The sequence below is a fragment of the Rhinoderma darwinii genome, unplaced genomic scaffold, assembly GCF_050947455.1.
Source record: "Rhinoderma darwinii isolate aRhiDar2 unplaced genomic scaffold, aRhiDar2.hap1 Scaffold_127, whole genome shotgun sequence".
Taxonomy (NCBI): Eukaryota; Metazoa; Chordata; class Amphibia; order Anura; family Rhinodermatidae; genus Rhinoderma; species Rhinoderma darwinii.
This window is the reverse complement of record NW_027461959.1, coordinates 1,899,075-1,919,880: the sequence shown is the minus strand read 5'-3', so window position 1 is coordinate 1,919,880 and position 20,806 is coordinate 1,899,075. Positions and strand designations below refer to the sequence as shown.

Here is a 20,806-nt window from a genome sequence, read left to right as displayed (position 1 = left end):
TCTACGATGTCTTTTTACACAACGCTCAATGAACGCTGTGTATAGGAATAGAAACAGCAGCAGCAGCGGCGCTGTCTCTATTCCTCCCGGTGATCATGTGACTGGTCACATGATCGCCGGGTGCCGTTAGTGACAGACTGCTGCTGGGTCTTACTAGACCCAGCACAGCCCTATTAGTGACAATCGTCACTATGAGAGGGCTGATTTCCCCTGTAACTGGGGCTGCTGTGCAGCTCCAGTTACAGGGAAAAACATGGTGTAAAAGAAAGAAAAAAAATATTACAAGTTCCAAAAAGGTCTTTTTTGACCTTTGAGGGACAGACCATAATAATAAAAAAATAAGTAGAGTGCAAAAAATTCATCCGATTAAAAAACGGTTGGGGAAAAAACCGGATGCAAATCGGGTCCAAATCGGCCGGTAAAAACGGCAACACGGCCCGGAACGGAATCGGAATGGATGCAAACCGGCCGGGAAAATCGGCCCTGTCGTGTGAATAAGGCCTAACGCAGCATGTGATTAAGATTTTTATAAATATTATTCTCTTGTATTAAATAGATTTCTACTACATGTAAACATAAAGGTTTTCTATATTTTCTTTGCTATCTTTTCTCTACCCCACATGGCCACTCTATGGTGATGCAGGTGGGGGCGCTATTTCACTGTTTACCTCCGGCAGCAGAAGGGCGAGGTGCAGCCCTGCCACACAACAACAATCCTGGTTCCGCAGTAGAATTTTCAGTTTTTTTGGTGTAAACTTTTTGCATAGATTTTCATTGTAGGATCTGTACAAAGTGGAGCTGCCAGGAGATCGGAGACTTGATGAGATGGACGCATGCAGCTCCCGTCAGGTACATACTGGTTAGGTGAGTAGTCCCACCTCATAATATCCATGAAATATGGAAATAAATAGGTATTGGACAAATATCAAACTATCACTGCCAGGCAAAAAACTTTAAAACCTCATTTTTAATAAATATTAACTGTAAAAAAAATAATCAAATACCAATTTAATTTTACTACAAAACACATAGCACCTCGATCAGTGGTACAAGCATCTTTGGGGTTCTCCAGCGGGTAGAGTTCATAGAACAGGGTATAATACTAGTAATACCAGTTCAGTATCCGGGCATAATAAACAATGAGTAGTCCCACCTCCCCTTTCTCATCCATATTAGGCTCTGTTCACATCTGCGTTGGGGTCCCGTTCTGACGTTCCGTCGGAGGTTTCCGTCAGAACGGGACCCTGAGCAGGCACCGACGAAAACCAGGGGTTTCCGTTTCCATCACCATCGATTTCAATGGTGACGGAGCCGGTGCCCGTGGTTTCCGTTTGTCTCTTTTGTGCACCGGACCCGTCGTTTTGCCGGAAGCAATAGCGTAGTCGACTACTGAAATCAATGGTGATGGAAACGGAAACCCCTGGTTTCCGTCGGTGTCAGTTTGTGTCTGCTCAGGGTCCTGTTCTGACGGAAACCTCTGACGGGAACGTAAGAACGGGACCCCAATGCAGATGTGAACAGAGCCTTAGGGCATGACCAGACGTGGCGGAATTGCTCTGGAATTCCGCTGCGGATAGTCCGCAGCAGAAATCTGCAGCGTACACGTTTCTCCATTGCTTTCCACAGCTTTTTAATTGGGTTAGTTTACACGTTGCGGACAATTCCGCTGCGGAGCATAGGCTGCGGTGCAGAATTTGGCTGTTGCGGACGTGTAGCGGACTCATTGCGGAATTTCTCCATTGACTTCAATGGAGAGTGAAAATTCCGCAATGAAGTCCGCAGATGTTATGTGTGCTGCGGAGCGTATTGGTTTTACTAACATGATAGTTCTTCATTCTGGCTAAACCTATGTATCTCTAGATCTACAGCCAGACTGAGGAAGTCAATGGGGCTCCTGTAATTACGGGTGACTGCGTGTGTGCACCCATAATTATGGGAGCGTTGCTAGGCGACGTCCGTAAATAGTCACTGTCCAGGGTGCTGAAAGAGTTAAACGATCGTCAGTAACTGTTTCAGCACCCTGGACAGTGACATCCGATCACAATATACATCAACCTGTAAAAAAATAGAAGTTCATACTTACCGAGAACTCCCTGCTTCTTCCTCCAGTCCGGCCTCCCGGGATTACGTTTCAGTCCAAGTGACGGCTGCAGCCAATCACAGGCCAATCACAGGCTGCAGCGGTCACATGGACTGCCGCGTCATACAGGGAGGTCGGGCTGGATGTCGAAAGAGGGACGCGTCACCAAGACAACGGCCGGGTAAGTATGAATTAATTTTTCTTTTACTAGGGAAAGGGCTGTCCCTTCTCTGTATCCTGCACTGATAGAGAGAAGGGAAGCCCTTTCCCCCTCAATACGCAACGGCCAGTCCGCATCAATTTAATGCCCATTTTAGGCAAAGCCGCGACAGAATCTGCAACGCAGATTATGTGCGGCATTGATGCGGACAGTGTATGCAGAACTCCGCCACGTCTGGTCATGCCCTTAGACTGTCACACAGAAACCTCTGCATGTTCTTTATATCCACAATTTCTAGTTATAATCCCTCCTCATCGGGCTGCAGCGGCCAAACCGCAGGAGAAGTGGGGGGTGTGAACATAATCTTAGGCAGCCTTGGCTGGAATTACAGCTGTGATTGGATAGAGTAGGTCACATGTGGACACGAAGTCCCTGTTTACACACCAAGTTTTTTGCAGGTGGAAAAATCTGCCTCAAAATTCCTTCTGCCGCTTTTTTGACGCATTTTTCGACTACGGCCATTGAGCACCGCACGCAAAAATGCTGTGAAAACCGTTTTCTTTGCCTCCCATTGATGGCAATGGGAGGTCAGAGACGGAAACGCTTGAAGAAAGGGCTTGACGCTGCTTTTTCCTGTGAGTGTTTTTTTCTCGTGAGAAAAACGCCTCTGCATCCCATTGAAATCAATAAGATTAGTTTTCGGACGTTTTTTGATGCGGTTTCCACGTCAAAAATGCTCCAAAAAAACTCGGTGTGAACTAGGCCTAATATTTCTCCATATATTACATGTGGATTTTGCAGTATATTTGGCTGTGCATCCTTTGCATTACAATCTACTGCAGATTGTTACTGCTGCAAGTTTATGCAGTTTTCTAGAACCCTATTCACATTCATACTTTATGTGTCAATTTGACCATGGAAATCTGCAATAAATATGTAACATGTGAACATAGACTTAGGGGCTACACGTGATGTTTCAGGCTACATTTACACACTGCAACCAGGTTACATCACACTTGTCTTCTCTCCCAGATTGTCCTGGAGACTTCCAAACTAGGGAAGATCTTACATGATGTAGCTGCATAAAGGAAGGCACTCTGCTGGGACTATTTGTGAGGGGGAACTCTGCTTGTAGTGGTTATTGGGGGGTCTGCTGGCACAAATTATTGGAGGCACTTTGCTGGCAATATGGTTTATTGAGGGGTCTCTGCTGGTAGCGTTGTTTATGAGGGGGCAGTATACTGGCACTGTTTAAGGGACAATACTCTGCTGGCACTGTATGGGGGCACTCTGCTTAGTCTAATGATGGGGTCGCTCGCTGATAACTGAGGCTTCTTAGCTGTCCTTATCGGTGGGGTTTACATAGGAAAGAAATTCGCAAACCACATCTCAAAATCTCCCTGTAGTTGATTCTAAAAACAGACAAGTATGGCTCAGAAAAACGGCTGCAAACAAATAACCATTGGTGTGAATGGAAATGAACAAAATGTTTTTCGCTTTCTGCGATTATTATTGACATGTTTTATAAGACATGTTGCATCTCGTGTTATACACAGCAGGAGGCAACAGCACACGTCTTATCACACAGGAAGAGGAAATACATCAGAAAGGGGAAGAGGAAGAGCAGCCATGTCATACAGGAAATACAGGGAAGTGACATCATCACAGGAGGTAACGTATATCCTGTGTGCGGGGACCCCAGAAATATGATGAGACTGACGTATCAGGGCTGATACATAGTAATGTTATGTTAATGTTATGTTATTATATCATTACGTGTGTGTTTAGGCTGTGCTTATATATGTTAGTAGGTCGGACCAGAAGGATCGCGTGTTCTGTATACAAGCTCCAGATAAGAAGAACATGGATCAGCACAACACCACCAGCGCTCCTGGGACTGTGCTCCAACCACACAGCATTTCATCCGGAGGATCGACTGTTGCGTAGTCCAAAACGTCACTTCTCGGGTTCTATTCCTACAATGGAATAAAAAGTCAATTACATATTTTCAGTAATTATTGTTACAATATCTCCATTAAGGAAATCTCATGTATGGAATATTTTTTGTATCACCTTAACTTCTGGTTACACCTGAAATGCCCTATAAGGGTATTTAGATATCATAGAGGGGGGTATCACACTGAAGACCCTCTCTATGACCCAAATGGAAGCTCTGCGCCACCTCTGTCCAGAGGCTGTGTGTGGTATTGCAGCTTTTCTGTATTGAAATGTATAGGGCTAAGCTGTCCACACACCGCACATCACCTGTGGACAGGTGTGGCTCTGTTTTTGGAAGACGTCAGCTCTATTTTTCTAATTATGTACAAACCCTTTAATGAAATAATCTCTTTAGAGGGTTTTCTCCATCTCAGGCCTCATTTACACGAGCGTGTGTGTTTTGCGCACGCAAAAAACGCAGCATTTTGCGTGCGCAAAAGGCACTTGACAGCTCCGTGTGTCATCCGTGTATGATGCGCGGCTGCGTGATTTTCGCGCAGCCGCCATCATAGAGATGAGGCTAGTCGACGTCAGTCACTGTCCATGGTGCTGAAAGAGTTAACTGATCGGCAGTAACTCTTTCAGCACCCTCGACAGTGCATTCCGATCACCATATCGAGTAACCTGTTTAAAAAAAAGAGGTTCGTACTTACCGAGAACTTCCCGGCCGTTGCCTTGGTGACGCGTCTCTCTTGACATCTGGCCCCACCTCCCTGGATGACGCGGCAGTCCATGTGACCGCTGCAGCCTGTGCTTGGCCTGTGATTGGCTGCAGCTGTCACTTGGACTGAATTGTCATCCCAGGAGGTCAGACTGGAGGAAGAAGCCGGGAGTTATCGGTAAGTCAGAACTTTTTTTTTTTTACACGTTCACGTATATTGGAATCGGAAGTCACTGTCCAGGGTGCTGAACCAGTTTAACTCTTTCAGCACCCTGCACAGTGACTGTCTCCTGCCGGGTTCGGTCAAAACGAGTTCGGCCGAACCCGGTAAAGTTCGGTTCGCTCATGTCTAAGACACTCCGTTCGGATGTTTGTAAACAGAAAAGCACGTGGTGCTTTTCTGTTTACATTCAGTTTGACAGCTCTTGCACGAATCACGCAGTTCGCACGGAAGTGCTTCCGTGCGACCTTCGTGGTTTTCACGCACCCATTGACTTCAATGGGTGCGTGATGCGCGAAAAACGCAGAATTATAGAACATGTCGTGAGTTTTTTTCAGCGCACTCACACTGAGCAAAACTCACGGACCGTCTGCATGCCCCCATAGACTTGTATAGGTCCGTGCGACCCGCGTGAAAAGCACGCGAGTCTCACGGACGTATATCACGTTCGTGTAAATGAGGCCTCAGACGTTTATGTGATATCCACCTATGCTCATGCACGCAGCTCTCTCCGTTCTGTACTATGGGAGTTACGCAAATAGTTCAACAGCGCTCAGCTGTTTCCGAAACTTCCATAGAACAGAATAGAGAGAGGGACGTGCGAGGCCTTTCCCAAGTCATTCTCCACCTGGAATCAGCAGCCATTAGACGGGACAGGGATCTGGGAACAAAGCAGGACAGGGTCAGGGAGAGACCTCCGTTTTCTACATAGGTGTGAGTCCCAGAGAAATAGTAAGATGGGAGTACCCCTTTAAATAAAACTTCTTGGTGATAATCCATTTCCTTAAGGTGTTTAATTAAACTATGGACAGTGAGGTCGAAGAACCCGCACCCAAAATATCTATAGTGGAGTGACATGCGTGTTACTAACGCTGTATACAAGCTCCCCCCGTATAACAGACAGGGCCCTCACTGAGACTTTGTAGGGGCTCCTAGAGACAAATATATATTGATGTACAGACATTTTCCCCTCCGTTATTGTGCAGCAAGACCTCCCCACATATAACAGGCAGGACCCTCACTGACCCCCTGGACAGACACATAGGCCTGAATATATTTATATCTTTATATTTTCCATTATTCACCTGCAGGAAATGTTATTTTTAGAAATGGGGAGAAATACTTGGAATTGTGTTTTTTTAGTTTCTGATGTTATTTTTGTTACTTCTCAGGTATAAGGAGAAAAGTAACCGGCATAGACAAGATGAGACGTGGATGAAGATGTGCGGAGGACTGTACCCCACCGGGAAAGAGCGGGCTGTCACTGGTATTACCATGGGGCAGATTTACTAAGGCCTCATGCACACGACCGTAGTGAGGTGCATTGACCGTGACTTACGGCTCGTACGTCCGCGGAGTGTCACCCACAGCCGCCCTCAAATCGCAGGCCGTGCATATGACCACGTGCATTATTTTCTATGAGCCTGTACCGCAAAACACGACCGTAATAAGACATGTCCGTTGTTTTTGCGGTCCAGGTTCCTGGGCAATGCATGGACCGTGGAAACCAAGGTCGTATGCATGGGCCCATTGAAATGAATGGGGCCGCAATTCACCTGCAGATTTGCGGGTGAATTGCGGCCGCAAAAATACTTTCGTGTGCATGGGGCCTAAAACTATCTGAGTTTTACACAGTGTAAACTGATACAAGGAAGTCAGAAATTGCGCCAAATTTATCACAGTGGTGCACGATGTATTATAGATTTTACTAGACATGTTAGACACTTTTCTCTTCCTTATACCACCTCTTGGTTGGCTTAGTTTAAGACATGCCCCTTTATTCTAGGCCACGCCCCTTGTCAAACACGCCACAAAATGTGTCTAAAACAATTAATAAATATGGCGCACAACATGTACGCCATAATTCTGGCTCAATTTGAATAGTAAATCTGCCCTACTATAAATGTAATATAAATTTGGGGTTAGTATTCAGGGCATATTCCCTATTTAAAGAATTGCTAAGAGTCTGGAATCCTTCAGCTTAGTCCATTCTCTCTACTATCAGTCAGTACAGGGAGTAGTAGTACATATAAAACATTACATTGTCACCATGTCAGCTTTATTCTGCCTGCACTGACAGCACAAAGTCTTCATGGTGACCACCTCTATGATGTCCGCGGGACCTAATAGGGATATGGCTCTTTTTCCATTTATTTGTTGTTGTACTGTAATGAGAATATTATTTACATGCAGTATTTATTGCTAGGGGTATTTTTTTTTCCTGAAAATTATATAAAGAGCAAGTGGCGTAGGATTGGTTCAGACTGGTGACATCAAGACACAAATGTGACCTCAAGAATTCGTCAATGAGCTGATAATCCCGGTGCCAATTCTGGCTGCAAGTAATATATAAAGGGGCACACCTACCTCAAGTACTGGCACAGTATAAGGTCATCAGGGTGACTGCAGAACTGGAATTAACGCTCTTTTATGAAAAGTGTGTTTTGCAATGTTCAGCACATGGCAGCTTTGTGTATATAGTAGTATATAGACCCTACTGCACTGATTCTTCATACTATACCCTAATAGAGCATAGTTGACAATATTTGGAATTTCTTTCTAGGGACACTTTGGTGTCAGATGGATTGAGACAGGACTTGACAGGGCGTACCTTTGACAGAACGTGGTTCATTGGGCATGGCTTGTCATGGGGCAGGGTTAGTGAGAATACGCTTTGTGTACCAGATATTCCCTGTATTCTGTCCTCACTATAAAAACCTTGCAGTAAGGACAGTATAGAGGGAGGGTATTGCCTGCAGAAGTGATCTAAGTAAGTATGGCACGTGACCACTGTGGCCAGTGATTGACTAGTGCGATCATGTGCCGATACGGGACATCACTGGTCCAGCCTATGTAAACAGGCCGGCAGGGCATTGTGAACCGCCGGCACTGGAGCCGCAGAGAATTAGAAGGTGGGTATTTGCTAAATGGTGCAATTTTCAGTTTGAATTACAATTTTTATAATGCCTGGAAAACCCCTTTAATACCAAACCCTAAAATGTATTCAGACCCCGGACAAATCCCCTTTATGTGCTTCCCGCTCCTTCAGCAGCTCTGGGTCCCATTCGGCTCCGGACCCCACCTCTGCTGGCTGAGCCAGGAGCTGTTAGTGATATTTGCCTTTACATATTGGAGTAATCCAATAGATAACAGCCAAGTTTTTTAATAAAATCCTGCGATGTAGTTTGGGTGGGCACTGCGCCTTTGATTGCATGACAAATTTTTCTTGGAGTTCCCCTTTAAAAATTGGTAAGCGGCGGGTAACACAAATACTTCACACGTGGACGGTAAAGTAAAACCCATTTTATTTTGACTGTGTTTCTGGACCGGACTGGTCCGGGACTAAACTTGACTGGTCCCTTCGTCAGGTTAAGATCAGATAAAGGGACAAGTCGTGCCATAAACGCGTATTTAAATAAAATTCTACCATCGCTTGGCGCCCTATCTGTCCCCGTTTTGAAACCTTTGTGTTAACCGCGTCTTGGTTGAGCAGATTTACTTGTGAATTTTGTATCTTAGTTGAACATAGAACGCACTATCTACCTACCTGGCAGACAAAGGGTCTTGGTGTGGGTCACGGGGAATATCTTCAAGAGAGCAACTCTTCACTAGGACATTTTATTTATTCTTGTTTCAGAACTGAAGGGAATGTACCGTACAACATCAGCAGGAGGAAGCCCTGGTGTCGAGAACGTCAGCCATGGAAAGGGATGTGCCAGATCAAGGTCTGAAAGCGAAAGAGGCAGCAGATATGAACCACTAATGTCCATCTAAGAATGCCGTAATGTCATCCGTCCACACCTCCTCCTTCCCATCCCCCACTGTCCAGAAGGGGTTTTTAAGATCCATCCAATTAAAAGACAACTGTCCAGAAGTCTTTGAAAATGAAGCCTTGTCCATGATTCGCAGGGCTGCGGTGAAGTACAATGGTTTTGGGTGTTTAATGGCAAGTCTCTTCAGATGCCCGGCAATGGACTTCCTCCCCTCATCCTGTTTGGTAGGGTCTCTGCACTCCCTTTCCTGTAGAACAGCTGCCCCTACAGATTCCCAAGGCCATCCATATTTTTTTCCTGTCTGGCTGATAGCAACACATGTCAATAAAAACATACCTCAATGTATTTATTGTATTTCTAATAAAAATGGATAGACAAATACATAAAAAGAATTTGTTTTAATTCCAAAGAACTATCATGAAATCTATATTATACCTGTGTAATCAATTGTGGACATGGTCACTGATTCATTGAAGAATGAGTAGGCTGGGTAACCCATGGAGTAACATCCAAACAAGAAATACATCTTCCTGCTACAAAAACCGGTCATAATCAGGACGAACGTACACCACCATACAACAAAGTCCAGCAAAGAAATCCCCCAGCCTGAGACATACTGTACTCCGTGTCAGAAGAACAAGAATCTACAAAAAGAGAGACAACTGCATCCAGTCGATGTTCTTATCAACCAAGAGGTTCACAAGGTGAGAAGACTAGTTTACATTTTTTTTCAAGGTATTACCCTAGGGAGCGCTCCTGTTATCATCTTTTTCTCACACTGTATTTTCCTAAGGTACTGTATACATTTCACTCATTAATGCCGACCTAGCCAAGTGAGCACACAAAAAAGTAAGCCTGCGCACCCAAATAGAGTACCAACCATCTACACATCATTCCAATAAAGGAGTTTTGCCTTTGCACAGTGCTCCAAGGGGAGCACAATACAACTTCAATACTGCAAATACCTAACCTGAACGTCACATCTGCACCTTCCTCTTCTTCTCTTTTGAAGATGTTAGTGTACAGAGTAGTAGGGGAATTGACCAGACATGATGTGCTGCCTCGTGGATATGTCCTATATGGTCAGCCGCCATTCCGAACGAAGCGCCAACTACTGGATGTACCAGCAACCAGAACGGCACAGAGCCTGATGAAGGTCATGTAATGACCGAAGCGTCACACTAAGCCTCTGGCATCTACAACCACTTGAACAAAAATCAAGATTTCTTCTTTAAACTTCAGCTTTGTGTGCCAAATACTTATTTTGACTACGATTGGGTTGGGACCCTATTCGTGCACCTACATCGTCTAGTGCGTTCTGAACTACTACTTATCTGGCACAGACCATCCTGGAGCTGAATGTCTCTGAGGCTGCTCTTTCAAAGTTGCTAATGTAGCTCATCTGGGCTCCATAGACCCAACCTTTATATATGACTCCTAGAGAAATGGGTTAGTGAAAGAAAAAGGTAAAATTCAGATCCTGGAGGCCATTGAGTATGTCAACCTTTGGACCTTGATTGGCACGTACGCCATATTTTCAGAGTAATCCATCAGATGTCTCAAGAAGAACATTTTATGAGAAAAGGACAATGTTGATGAGATTGCAGGTCCTCCTGTTTCTAACTCACATAATTATTACCCAGCATCCAGGTAAATAGTCCATACAAAGTCCAGAAAAATAACCAGGCGACTGTCCAGATAAACATTGGATACCGCGCCCAGAAATGGTGCATTGTGCCCCGATAAATATTTCCTTAAAAGGAATGTCCGAGAAATGAAACTAGTTGCATGGAATGTTTTGAAATGAAAAAACAGCCATTACTCTCCTGTTAAATCCCCTGCGCCCATGATCTGGTGGTCAACCCGATGGGTTGATTGAAGAGACTACCCTACGTGGATAGACAACCGCTACAAAATTCTCACCCAAAAATTAAGATATGGAATAGGTTACCCCTTTCTATGGCAGATCGAATAGCCGTAATTAAAATGATAGTATTACCCCAGTTGTTGTATATACTGATTAACAGTCCCATATGGATAGGAGAAAAGACGTTTAAATGCAAAGAAAGCTTAACCCCTTCCCGACATTTGTCGTAAATATACGACATGGAAAGCCAGTGCTTCCCGCAAAATGTCATATACTTACGCCAAATGTTTGGCACCGGCTCAGAAGCTGAGTCGGTGCCATCATCGCCGGATCTCAGCTGTATCTGACATCCGGCTGTAATGGCGGGGACCAAAATTAGCTTCGATCCCCACCATTAACCCCTTCAATGCAGCGTTCAAACGTGATCGCTACATTTAAGCTGTTTGCAGCTCATCGGAACCACAGCAATGAAATTGCCGGGGTTCCGGTGGCTGCAATAGCAACCGGAGGCCTAATACTGGCCTCCCAGTCTGCCTAGCATGGAAGCCGGTCAAGATCCGCCCAGGGGCGGAGCCTGATCGGCTTCCGTAGCCGCCGGCAAGATGGCGCCGAATCAGGAGCTGATCCGGCGTCATCAGCGGTGGAGGTCAGCTGTATATTACAGCTGACATCCACATGAAATGGCAGGAACCGGAGCTAGCTCCGATCCCTGCCATTAACCCCTTTGATGCAGCAATCGAAAGCGATTTCTGCATCTTAGCGGTTGCTAGCAGATCGCCAGCCCTGACAGGCAATCAGGACTTGCGACTGCTGCTATGGCAACAGGAGACACAATGGCCTCCTGCTCTGCCATTACGGAAGCTGATTAGGCCCCGCTGGGAGGCGAAGCCTAATTGGCTTGCTGTCAGTGAATAACTGACAGATCTAATACATTGCAATGTATTAGAAAAAAACTAAAGCTGACAGTTGGACCGTCAAGTCCCCTAGTGGGACTTGAGAAAAAGTGTAAAAAAAAGTATAAAAAAGTGTAAAAAAAAAGTGAAAAAAATAAAAGTATGAAAACAATAAAAGTTTCAAGTAATAAAATAAAACACAATCGCCCTTTTTCACTTATCAAGTCCTTTATTATTGAAAAATAATAATAAACCATACGTATTTGGTATCGCCGGGACTGTAACGACATCAGGTATCAAAATATTATATTATTTATTGCACACGGTGAACAACGTAAAAAAAAAACGTAAAAAACTTTACCAGAGTTTCTGTTTTTTGGTCACTTTGACCTACATATATTGGAATAAAAAGTGATCAAACAGTCGCACGTATCCAAAAATGGTACCTATAAAAACTATAGCTCGTCTCGCAAAAAACAAGCCCTCATACAGCTCCGTCGACAAAAAAGTAAAAAAGTTATGGTTCTCACAACTTGGCGACAGAAAAAATACATTATTTTTACAAAAGTAATTTTATTGTGCAAAAAGTTGTAAAACATAAAAAAGTGCTAGAAATTAGGTATCGCCGGAATCGTACGGACCCGCAGAATAAAGGTAACATGTAATTTATAATGCTTGGTGAATGCTGTATAAAAAAAAACTAAAAAAAAAACGATGCCAGAATTGTATTTTTTTGTTTACCTGGCCTCCAAAAAACTAGGATAAAAGGTGATCAAAATGTCACATGTACCTCAAAATGGTACCAATAATAACTACAGCTCGTCCAGCAAAAAAACAGCCCTCATACCACTACGTCTATGAAAAAATAAAATTAGTTATGGCTCCAATGAGTCAGGAAAGAAAAAATATGCAGTTGTGCTGGCCCGAGGGGAACATTTCTTCTGTTTCAAGAGGCGATTTACCAAGGACCTAAAATTAGGGAACCAGGAAGGGCAGGGCCCAAACATATCTGCTGGAAGCGAGGGTGCCCGTATTATACCAGGACAACACTTTCCCAGCAAAATTCCCCAAACTGCAAAGGTGCGGAGTGTGGACCAAAAGGGGGATAAGAAAGGACGCCATATATCAGTGCGACACCGGCCTGTGCAGAAAGGATTGCTTCACAGCGTAACACACATCTATGGATCATTTTATTGCTTTTTTACCCCATTATTATGCCACCTGACTATGTCCCTGATGTACTCTGCCCAGCTTACATGTACTCCCACATTATAAATGGAAACACCAGCAATAATCAAACAAATCTACTACCAAGCAAAATCCGCTCTCAAAAAGCCAAATGGCGCTCAATGCACTCTGAATCCTACAATGTGCCCAAACAGCAGTTTAATTCCACATATATGGCATCTTCATACCCGGGAGAACCCTTTTAACAATTTTTGGGGTGTGTGTCTCCAGTGGCATAAGCTGGGAATGACATATTTGTCACTGAAATGGCATATCTAGGGAAAAATATAAATTTTTAATTTGCACCATCCGCAGTGCAATCATTTATGGAAAAGACCTGTGGTGTGAAAATGCTCACTACACCCCTTAATAAATGCCTTGAGGGGTGTAGTTTCCAAATGGGGTCATTTCTCAGGGGTTTCTTTTTATTATTCCACATCTGAGCCTCTGCAGTTGTGAACCAATACTTTGTAAATCGACAAATTAGGCCTCAATTTTACATGGTACGCTTTCACTCCTGAGCCTGGTCGAATGTCAGGGCAAAAGATTAGGGCCCCATGTAGGGTGTTTCTAAAACCGGGAAACACTGCATAATAATTAGAGAGCTGTCTTGTTATGGTGGCACAAGCTGGGCACCACATATTGGCATATCTATGGAAAAACTCCAATTTTCACTCTGCAACATCGTGTGCACACTAAATTCTACAAAACACCTGCAGGGTTAAAATGCTTACTACACCCCTAGGTAAATGCATTGAGGGGTGTCGTTTCCAAAATTGAGTCACTTCCGGGGGGTTTCCACTGTTTTGGGCCCACAGGCACCCAGAAACCAATCCAGCAACATTTGCACTCCAAATGGCGCTCCTTCCCTTCTGAGCACTGCCGTGTGCCCAAACAGCAGTTTATGACCACATATGGGGTATTGCCATACTCGGGAGAAATTTCTTTACAAATGTTGTGTTCTTTTTTTCCTTTATTTGTTGGGAAAATGAAAAATTTTGCGCTAAAGCTACGTCTTATTGAAGAGAAAGGATTGTTTTTATTTTCACTGCCCAATTCTAATAAATTCTATGAAACATCTGTGGGGTCAAAATGCTCACTACACCCCTAGATGAATTCCTCAAGGGGTGTAGTTTCCTAAATGGAGTCACTATTTGGGCGTTTTCATTGTTTTGCCCCTCAGGGGCTTTGTAAATGTGACATGGCCTCTGCAAACCATTCCTGCTAAATGTGATCTCCAAAAGCCAAATAGCGCTCTTTCCCTTCTAAGCCCTGCCGTGTGTCCAAACAGCCGGTTATTACCACATGTGGGGTATTTTTTTACTCGGGAGAAATTGCCTTACAAATTTTCTGGTGCTTCTTCTCCTTCAGTCCTTGTGGAAACCTACATTTTCAGGGCCTACTTCCAATAATTTATGCAAAAAAAACTGTGGGGTCAAAATGCTCACTATACCCCTAGATAATTTCCTCAATGGGTGTAGTTTCCAAAATGGGGTCACTTGTGGGGGGTTTCCACTGTTTTGTCCCCTCAGGGGCTTTGTAAATGTGACATGGCCTCTGCAAACTATTCCTGCTAAATTTGAGCTCCAAAAGCCAAATGGCGCTCCATCCCTTCTAAGCCCTGCCGTGTCTCAATACAGCCAATTATTACCACATGTGGGGTATTGTTTTACTCGGGAGAAATTGCTTTACACATTTTGCAGTGCTTTTTCTCCTTTAGTCCTTGTGGAAACCTACATTTTCTTTGAAAATATTTAGATTTTAATTTTCACGGCCTACTTCCAATAATTTCTGTAAAAAACCTGTGCTGTCAAAATGCTCACTATACCCCTAGATAATTTCCTTGAGGTGTGTAGTTTCCCAAATGGGATCACTTTTGGGGGATTTTCACTGTTTTGGCACCGCAAGAGCCCTTCAAACCTGACATGGTGCCTAAAATATATTCTAATAAAAATAAGGCCACAAAATCCTCTACGTGGTCCTTTGCTTCTGAGGCCAGTGCTTCATTCCAGTAGCACGCTACAGCCACATGTGGGATATTTCCAAAAACTGCAGAACCTGGGCAATAAATATTGAGTTGCATTTCTCTGATAAAACCTTCTGTGTTATAAAAAAAATTGTATTAAAAATGTATTTCTGCAAAAAAATATGAAATTTGTAAATGTCACCTCTACTTTGCTTTAATTCCTGTGAAATGTCTAAAGGGTAAGACATTTTCTAAATGCTGTTTTGAATACTTTGAGGGGTGAGGTTTTTAAAATGGGGTCTCTTTTTGGGGGTTTCTAATATATAAGGCCCTCAAAGCCACTTCACAACTTAAAGAGGATCTGTCACCAGATTATCAAATCCCTATCTCCTATTGCATGTGATCAGCGCTGCAATGTAGAAAACAGTAACGTTGTTTTTTGTTTTTTTTAAACGATCATTTTTGCCCAAGTTATGAGCAATTTTATATTTATGCAAATGAGCATTTCAATGGACAACTGGGCGAGTTTTCTCGTATTTCCAACTGGGCGTTGTGAATAGAATTGTATGACGCTGACAAATCAGCATCATACACTTCTCATCGTTCCCACACAGCTTTTTTCACTGCAGAAATACAGCGTGACGTTACCCACAGGTCCTTCAACCTTGTCGTCGGACAAAGAAGATACATCGGCTCCAGGCGTCCAAAAGGTTAATATGCTCGTCTCTAGGGAGTTTGCAATGCTTACCTGCACATACCCTGCACTGTACTCCCTGACGCCTGGTGCTGATGTGTCTTCTCTCTTCCGACGCCAAGGTTGAAGGACCTGTGGGTGACGTCATCATTCCCAGCCAGCTTCTTTCACTGCAGACACAGCGTGACATCACCCACAGGTCCTTCAACCTTGGCGTCGGAAGAGAGAAGACACATCCGTTCCAGGCGTCAGAGTACAGTTGAAATTGCAGCAGCATCACCATGTGCAGGTAAGCATAGCAAACTCCTTAGAGATGAGCATATTAACCTTTTGGACGCCTGGAGCCGATGTATCTTCTTTGTCCGACGACAAGGTTGAAGGACCTGTGGGTAACGTCACGCTGTATTTCTGCAGTGAAAGAAGCTGGGTGGGAACGATGAGAAGTGTATGATGCTGATTTGTCAGCGTCATACACTTCTATTCACAACGCCCAGTTGGTAAAAACACAATACACGCCCAGTTGGTAAAAACACAATACACGCCCAGTTGGAAATACGAGAAAACACACCCAGTTGTCCATTGAAAAGCTAATTTGCATAAATATAAAATTGCTCATAACTTGGGCAAAAATGATCGTTTTAAAAAAGAAAAAAAAAAAGGTTACTGTTATCTACATTGCAGCGCCCATCACATGCAATAGGAGATAGGGATTTGATAATCTAGTGACAAAGCCTCTTTAACTGGCCCCTGCAAAAATAGCCTTTTGAAATTTTCCTGAAAATTCTGAGAAATTGCTGCTAAAGTTCAAAGCCTTGTAACGTCCTAGAAAAATAAAACGTTGTTCAAAAAACGATGCCAATCTAAAGTAGACATATGGGGGATGTTAATTAGGAACAATTTTGTGTGTTATAACTGCCTGTCTTACAAGCAGATACATTTAAATTGAGAAAAATGCTAATTTTTGCAATTTTTTGCCAAATTTTGGTATTTTTCACAATTAAATACTGAATATATCGAGCAAATTTTGCCAGTAACGTAAAGTCCAATGTGTCATGAGAAAATAATCTCAGAATTGCTTGGATAGGTGAAAGCATTCCGAAGTTATTACCACATAAAGGGAAACATGTCAGATTTGAAAAATGAGGCTCTGTCAGGAAGGTCAAAAGTGGCTAAAGAGGGAAGTGGTTAATGAGGGAGCTAATTTGGAGAGGAAGGAAACCCAGTTTAAATACTTGATGGATAGAGGAGAAGAGGGTGGACTGGCAGTACCTGACTTGAGAATATATTTTTTGTCAGGACAGTGGAGAAATATTTTGAGTGGGAAACAATCTCCGTTTATACAAAATATTAGTAAGTCTAGTAGGGGCCATCTTCAGAATATACTGCAGGTAATGGAGTCCGGGCAATTGAGAAATTGTAAGGAGTGTCCAACAATATATATGATGCATGAAATTGGGGTTCAATTAAGAAAAATGTTCATTTAAATGGAGCATTGAGTTTCACAACATTAATTGTCAACTTTAATATATTAGAGGTTAATAAAATAACTGATTGGAGTGGATGGTCCAAATATGGACTCAGGTTGGTTAGACATTTTTTTTTCTAATGACAATCTGAAAGATTGGGATACACTGAGTACAGAATTGAATATTCCTTCACATATAAGATGTAAATATTTGCAATTACATCACGCGGTGAGTGTGACTCGGGATAAAACTTTATTCCATTTGGAGTCTTCTGACTCATTATGGAACTTATATCAATTTGGGAGGGGAAAAGGTTTACTATAACGTATTTATAAGAAATTAAAATGCAAGTCTAGAGGGGAGGGGAATCAAAGAGGAAGGGGGGAGTGGGAATATATTTTTGGGATAATAGATGACAATGAATGGAGAAAAATAAGCAGATGCACTGGTAAATTTTAATTGAATAGATCCCATAGAATGACATAATATTTTATTATACACTGTTTGTATTTAACGCCAAAGAAAATGAAAAGGTTTACGGGAAAAAATTGCGGGTAATGCATCAGATGTGGGATATCAGAGGCAGATTTCTCGCACTTGTTTTGGAATTGTCCTATGGTTCACCAATTCTGGGTAAGCTTGGCACAGAATAATACTAAGGAATATAAACATGGAGTTTGGATATTATAATAGCAAAAATAAAAACTTTACATTTGAACAACTATGGGAACCATGGATCAAGAGCATGACAGATGAACAAGGGGTTATGTTCAACTCAAGGATGACAATTGGGTAAAGATGTGAGGGTGGTCGGAGAGCTACGTATGGGAGAGAGTTGAAGGTTTTTTGTTTTTTTTAAACTAATAATACATTTGTATACGCTTAAAATGTACTTTGTTATGTATAAGTAAGGTTTTTGTATTAGGATTAGGTTGGGGGAGGGGTCGGGATTGTTTTTTGTTATATGTATTAATATCTTATCGGAATGAGAATAAAAAAAAAACCAGAATCGCACTCTGTTTCCACTTATCTGGATTCTGGAGCGACTGCGAATTTCATCCAACAGGCCTTAGTAGACCGTCTCTATTTGCCAACGACGCCTTTGGAGAAACCTCTAGCTGTCACTTCTGTGAATGGTCAACCTCTGCTAGACCCAATTCTTTCCATTACTGAACCTAGTGAAAACATGCCGTTCATCCATGTGAACACTGCAGCCAATCACTGGTCTCAGCGGTCATGTGCTGTACATGCTAGCGTCACTGCTGATGTCAATGACTGGCTGCAGTGGTCTTGTGGATGTACGGCATATGTCTAATGTATGAGTGGTGTGTACAGCATGTATCCTATGTGTGAGTGGCGTGTACAATATGTATCCAATGTGTGAGTGGCGTGTACAGCATGTATCCTATGTGAGTGGTGTGTACAGCATGTATCCTATGTGTGAGTGGTGTGTGCAGCATGTATCCTATGTGTGAGTGGCGTGTACAGCATGTATCCTATGTGTGAGTGGCGTGTACAGCATGTATCCTATGTGTGAGTGGCGTGTGCAGCATGTATCCTATGTGTGAGTGGCGTGTGCAGCATGTATCCTATGTGTGAGTGGCGTGTGCAGCATGTGTCCTATGTGTGAGTGGCGTGTACAGCATGTATCCTATGTGTGAGAGGCATGTGCAGCATGTATCCTATGTGTGAGTGGCGCGTGCAGCATGTATCCTATGTGTGAGTGGCATGTACAGCATGTATCCTATGTGTGAGTGGCGTGTACAGCATGTATCCTATGTGTGAGTGGCGTGTACAGCATGTGTCCTATGTGTGAGTGGTGTGCACAGCATGTATCCTATGTGTGAGTGGCGTGTACAGCATGTATCCTATGTGTGAGTGGCGTGTACAGCATGTATCCTATGTGTGAGTGGTGTGTGCAGCATGTATCCTATGTGTGAGTGGCGTGTACAGCATGTATCCTATGTGTGAGTGGTGTGCACAGCATGTATCCTATGTGTGAGTGGTGTGTACAGCATGTATTCTATGTGTGAGTGGCGCATGCAGCATGTATCCTATGTGTGAGTGGCGTGTGCTGCGTGTATCCTATGTGTGAGTGGCGTTTGCAGCATGTATCCTATGTGTGAGTGGCCTGTACAGCATGTATCCTATGTGTGAGTGGCGTGTACAGCACGTATCCTATGTGTGAGTTGCGTGTACAGCATGTATCCTATGTGTTAGTGGCATGTACAGCATGTGTCCTTTGTGTTAGTAGCGTGTACAGCATATATCCTATGTGTGAGTGGCGTGTACAGCGTGTATCCTATGTGTGAGTGGCGTGTGCAGCAGGTATCTTATGTGTGAGTGACGTGTACAGCATGTATCCTATGTGTGAGTGGTGTGTGCAGCATGTATCCTATGTGTGAGTGGCGTGTACAGCATGTATCCTATGTGTGAGTAGCGTGTGCAGCACGTATCCTATGTGTGAGTGGCCTGTACAGCATGTGTCCTATGTGTGAGTGGCGTGTGCAGCGTGTATCCTATGTGTGAGTGGCATGTACAGCATGTATCCTATGTGTGAGTGGCGTATACAGCATGTGTACTATGTGTGAGTGGCATGTACATCATGTATCCTATGTGTGAGTGGTGTGTACAGCATGTATCCTATGTGTGAGTGGTGTGTACAGCATGTATCCTATGTGTGAGTGGTGTGTACAGCATGTATCCTATGTGTGAGTGGTGTGTACAGCATGTATCATATGTGTGAGTGGTGTGTGCAGCATGTATCCTATGTGTGAGTGGAGTGTGCAGCATGTATCCTGTGTGAGTGGCGTGTACAGCATGTATCCTATATGTAAGTGGTGTGTACAGCATTTATCCTATGTGTGAGTGGCGTGTGTTGTGAGTGGCGTGTACAGCATGTGTACTATGTGTGAGGTGTGTACAGCATGTATCCTGTGTGAGTGGCGTGTACAGCATGTGTCCTATATGTAAGTGGTGTGTACAGCATTTATCCTATGTGTGAGTGGCGTGTGGTGTGAGTGGCGTGTACAGCATGTGTACTATGTGTGAGGTGTGTACAGCATTTATCCTATGTGTGAGTGGCATGTACAGCTTGTGTCCTATGTGTGAGTGGCGTGTGCAGCATGTATCCTATGTGTGAGTGGCGTGTGCAGCATGTATCCTATGTGTGAGTGGTGTGTGCAGCATGTATCCTATGTGTGAGTGGCATGTGCAGCGTGTATCCTATGTGTGAGTGGCATGTACAGCATGTATCCTATGTGTGAGTGGCGTGTACAGCATGTGTACTATGTGTGAGTGGCGTGTACAGCATGTATCCGGTGTGAGTGGCGTGTACAGCATGTATCCTATGTGTGAGTGGCGTATGCAGCATGTATCCTATGTGTGATTGGTGTGTACATCATGCATCCTATGTGTGAGTGGTGTGTACAGCATGTATCCTATGTGTGAGTGGCGTGTGCAGCATGTATCCTGTGTGAGTGGCGTGTACAGCATGTGTCCTATATGTAAGTGGTGTGTACAGTATTTATCCTATGTGTGAGTGGCGTGTGGTGTGAGTGGTGTGTACAGCATGTGTACTATGTGTGAGTGGCGTGTACAGCATTTATCCTATGTGTGAGTGGCGTGTACAGCATGTATTCTATTTTTGAGTGGCCTGTACAGCATGTATCCTATGTGTGAGTGGTGTGTACAGCATGTGTCCTATGTGTGAGTGGCGTGTACTACATGTATCCTATGTGTGAGTGGCGTGTACAGCATGTATCCTATGTGTGAGTGGCATGTACAGCATGTGTCCTATGT

At 43.6% G+C, this 20,806-nt stretch overlaps 1 long non-coding RNA gene across 2 annotated transcripts; it reads left to right on the top strand.

Moving 5' to 3' along the window:
• The first annotated feature begins 1,444 nt into the window (after positions 1–1,444).
• On the top strand, positions 1,445–9,263 carry LOC142699083 (uncharacterized). Of its 2 annotated transcripts, XR_012865974.1 has the most exons (4): positions 1,445–3,911; positions 4,049–4,251; positions 6,292–6,386; positions 8,757–9,263. It is a non-coding gene; the product is annotated as an uncharacterized LOC142699083 (long non-coding RNA). The 2 variants fall into 2 exon arrangements; XR_012865973.1 differs by having other exon boundaries at positions 1,452–4,251.
• Positions 9,264–20,806: the final 11,543 nt, after the last annotated feature.